This window comes from Neomonachus schauinslandi, chromosome 5 (genome assembly GCF_002201575.2).
Source record: "Neomonachus schauinslandi chromosome 5, ASM220157v2, whole genome shotgun sequence".
In the NCBI taxonomy this organism is placed as follows: Eukaryota; Metazoa; Chordata; class Mammalia; order Carnivora; family Phocidae; genus Neomonachus; species Neomonachus schauinslandi.
The window spans coordinates 118,583,070-118,587,371 of NC_058407.1; the positions used below are offsets into that span (position 1 = coordinate 118,583,070).

Sequence of the window (4,302 nt, forward strand, 5' to 3'; positions counted from 1 at the left end):
AGTTAGGTAACTCCCCAGTGTCACACAACTGGTAAGTAAGAGAGTGAGGATGAAAATCCAGGCAGGGTTTCCACTGAGACTTACACTGTAGCCACAGCACTTTAATGTTTTTCTCCACCAAGACTAAGATCTGGGCAAGAAGCACCCTCAGAACAAGTCTTAGGCTGGATAATACATGCCAAGTCAAAGTTGACGTCCTTTGGGGCAGTACTATTCAAAGCAGAGTCCATGGACGAGCATCACCAGGAGCTCATTAGAAATGCAAATTCTCACACTCCACATGAGACCCCAAGAATTAGAATCTCAGGGATGGGACTCAGGAATCTGTTTTAACAAAGCCCTCCAGGTAATTTTTATGCATTCTAAAATTTGAAAAGCCCTGCATGAACCCTCTCAAGTCCACTATCTTGAGTATGGATATGAAATATAATATTAAATTCAAAGAATTGCAACATGACCTCCTCTGTCATTTTAACTCTATTTTATGATCTAATCTGATTCACACTTTTTACAGATCAAGCCATCCATCCTTCTGTATACAGTTAAAATTCTTAATCCACCTAGTGCTATTGACAGGACATGAATATAGGAAAGAAGAAGAGAGTGTGTAAGGTAGATGATGAGCTCAGGTTCAGATCTGTTAAATGGGAGAGCTCTAGCATGGTTAGTTAGGAATCAGTTGGAGGTAGGGGGCCCTAAGCTGGGATGTAGTCAGTTCTGGGGAGACAGATCTGGGAACCATCAGCCCACACTAGTTGAAGCTGTGATTACAGACACAATCGTCTATGGGGAAACTGGAGAGCAAGATGAGAAAAAAGATGAAAGACAACTGAGTAGGGAACATCAATATTTGAGAAGTGGGCCAAGAGGGAGGAGACTGTGAACATCTGAGAAGAAATGATAACAGATGTAGACAAAAGAGAAGAGAGTGCTATTCTGGAACTCGAGTTTCAATGAAGGGTTGAATTGCAGTGTTGAAAATCAGAGAAAGATCAAGTGGATTGAGAACTGAAAATAGAAATTTGGAGGTCACTGTTGGTAAGTTTTGACAGAAAGTGAAAGTAGAAAACCTTGTGAGAGGTTGAGAATTTAGTGAGACATAAGGCTGTGGAGACAGGTCTCCAGCAGGGTCTCAGGGACTTCGGTGTCCAAGGGAAGAAGGTGGACAGAGTGTTAGTTTGAGAAGGAGTAGGATGAAGAGAAAGATATTTTTTTTTAATGAAGAAAGCTTTAAAATGTTTGTAGTATGAACAGAAGACAGAGGAGAGGGATACATTAAAGGCACAAGAAACAGAAATTATCTGATAAGGTGAAATTTTTTGAGACTTATGACACTTACAGCATTTTTTTTTTTTTTGGTGGTGGTAGACCTATAAGAAATGTTTGCTAGATACGTTTACAAATGAATGAAATAATTATTGGAATACAGTACATCCCAGAGTGAAGAAGGACAGCCCTCCATTGAGAAAGGTTCAAGTTCCCTTCCGGAGGTACTTAACCTCTCCCGCGATAGCCCACCGCTGCCCCCTTACTACTCCATGTCCAGGAACCCCTCACTGTTCCCAAAACGCATCACGCCCTCACTGTCTCTTTGCACAATGACTCAATGGTTTTGTATCAGGTTTTTCCTCTGCCTGAAGTGTCCTTTCACCTACTCATCTTTCGAGAATCCTCTCTAGTATCAGCTTCACCGTGAAGCCTCTTTTCTGTGAACTGGAATTCATTGCTGCCTCCTAAGGGCCGTTACAGTCTTGTGTTCTTAGGTCTTGTGGACACTTCCCAAATTGTCTGCCATCACCTCGTATGCCTATGTGAATTTCCCTCGTTAGACTAGAAACAGGCTTTGTACCTGCCTCTAACCAGCTCCTTGGATAGCGCTTGGCACATAATAGGCATCAGAGACTGATGACCAAATGAATGAGTGAAAGAAAATTGAATATTGGCTTTCTAAAACTATACATTTTTTAAGTTTTTTTTTTAAAGATTTATTTATTTGAGAGAGAGAGAGCAAAAGCAGGAGGGGCAGAGGGACAGGGAGAGAGACTCTCAAGCAGACTCTGAACTGAACATAGAACTAACACGGGGCTCCATCTCGTGACCCAAGATCACAACTTGAGCCGCAACCAAGAGTCATTTGCTTAACCAATGGCACCACTCAGGTGCCCCCAAAACTTTTTTTAAAAGAAGCTCAGTAAAAATCAGCCTATTGGTTCATCCCAGGAAATATAGAGGCACTTTTGAAGACACTGAAACATCAAAGCCTAGAGCAATCAGAATTATGGTGACTCTGTCAAAGTTATAAAAGGTTTTCATCAGGCCTGCCTAACATGAGCACATGGACAGAGCAAAACTACTGTCCTACAACTCTCAGAAACAGAAATGTGTGACACAGATAGAACACAGGTAGAACAATTGGAATTTTTATAAATATATTTACTAACCAAAAGATCTTTGAAGGGTGCTGGGTCTCTCCTCAGTTCTAAAGAATGACCTTGGTCAGTCATGGACAGTCCATTATTCTTTCCAGTGGTTGGTTTATGAAAAGTCAGGCAACAGAATTCTGGTCAATGAGGCATGAGGGAAGTGTCTTAGGAGCTCTCATGAAAGAGTTTTCCTCATTCTTTTTCTTTTTTCTTAGTACAGAGCATTTCATGAATTTGCATGTCATTCTTGCACAGGACCCATGCTTCTCTGTTTCATTCCAGTTTTAGTATATGTGCTACTGAAGCAAACCCTAGTTTTTCTCATTCCTAACAGGGATTCAAGAAAAGGGCTTCTTTTCTTATATTCTTTGAAAATGAATCAAGATGTGATGCCTGGAGCTATTGTAGCTATACTGTGACCAGGAGGTGACAAGTCTGAGGAGAAAAGCCAAAGCAGTGAGGATGGCAGAAGAGAAAGGTAGAAAGATCAGGGTCCCTGGTGGCTGTGTTGAGCCACTGAATTAACCAACCCTCCAAGGGCCCTACCGTTAGACTTCTTTTTTTTTTTTTAACTTCTTTTTTTTATATGAAACAACAAATAAAGTTCTTAGCATTATGTAAGCCAGTTGAATTTTATTCTCAACAACCTTCATCTGGACGTATTCTGAGAGATGCTACTGATCACCAAATTTAAGGACCAGCTTTTCTAGCATTAGAGGTTACTTTAACTTCATACTTTACTGTGACTTCTCAGGCTGCTGTTAAAACATACTGTAAATCTGCTACTGATTTTTAAAAATGAAGATACCTAGACAAATAAGCAATCGTATGAAGTGCAAACTTCTTTATACACTATGGGTTTATTTTTATAAAAACAAGCTTACTTGAATATTTGACTCTGTTAATCCTACCTCTCCAAATACCCACCAGCTTTTATAACATTCAGATTCCAGACTCTACCTACTACCATGATTGATGAAAGAGGATTTCCTAGCATTCTTGCTTTGTTCAGAATATGAGCTGAAGACATTTCCACATCAACTTTCATTCTAAAATATGTCCCAGGAAGAATGTGGCAAGTTTCTTGGGTTCTCATGTTTTGTATAGATTTAAGATCGATTTTAGAAGAGTGTATTTAGTAATGCAGACTTATGACTGTGAGAATAATGGCAATGAGAATAATGATTTGTATTTTAGTAAGCATTTATTGAAAACTAATAACATGCAAGGGACTCCAGGGAAGCAGTATAACATAATGATGAAGAATAAGAGCTTTGCTCTCAAGCAGATGTGGATTGTGGCCTTGAAAGGTACTTGGGCATTTTCTTGGGAGGGAAACCAAAACAGGAGTACATGTTCCATTCTGATTCCAAGGGTCAATGTCTGCGTCCTTAGGAAAGTGGGTGGCTGGGGCCTCCTTTCCTTTTGCCTTGAGTTTCTATGTGGAGGAAACTGTTAGTGAAAATCTCCTTGCCCCACACCCTATTTCTCTCTAGCTGAGTGATTTACCTGACCTTGGGAGATGAACTCGGCCATGGTTGACTCAGCCCCTTCTACTCTTGTTCCGTTTGGGGATCTGTCCCCCAGGTTTAATGGGGCCATGGCAGACCAGCAGGACCTGTTACGGTGGGTAAGTCTATACAATTCAGCCTAGCTTTTATTAGCAATCAATCTGACATCTTTATTTCCAAGTATCTGACTCCTGAGTCACTCCTGAGAGAGGATCTGAACTCCTAGAAGCAGGGAGCTATATACTAGAGGCTCTTTGAGACACCATTTGACCATGCTGCTGTGTTGCACACTGCACAAGATGGTGGAGGGAGGGGCCTAAATCTTCCCCATGTACAAAATCCCTTGTTTCAGCCTCTTTTAGCCAAAA

The 4,302-nt window shown here is 40.8% G+C and overlaps 1 pseudogene; it reads right to left on the reverse strand.

Annotated features, from left to right (window-relative positions):
- Positions 1-2,633: 2,633 nt before the first annotated feature.
- Positions 2,634-2,731, reverse strand: LOC123324988 (annotated as a pseudogene).
- Between the last annotated feature and the right edge of the window lie 1,571 nt (positions 2,732-4,302).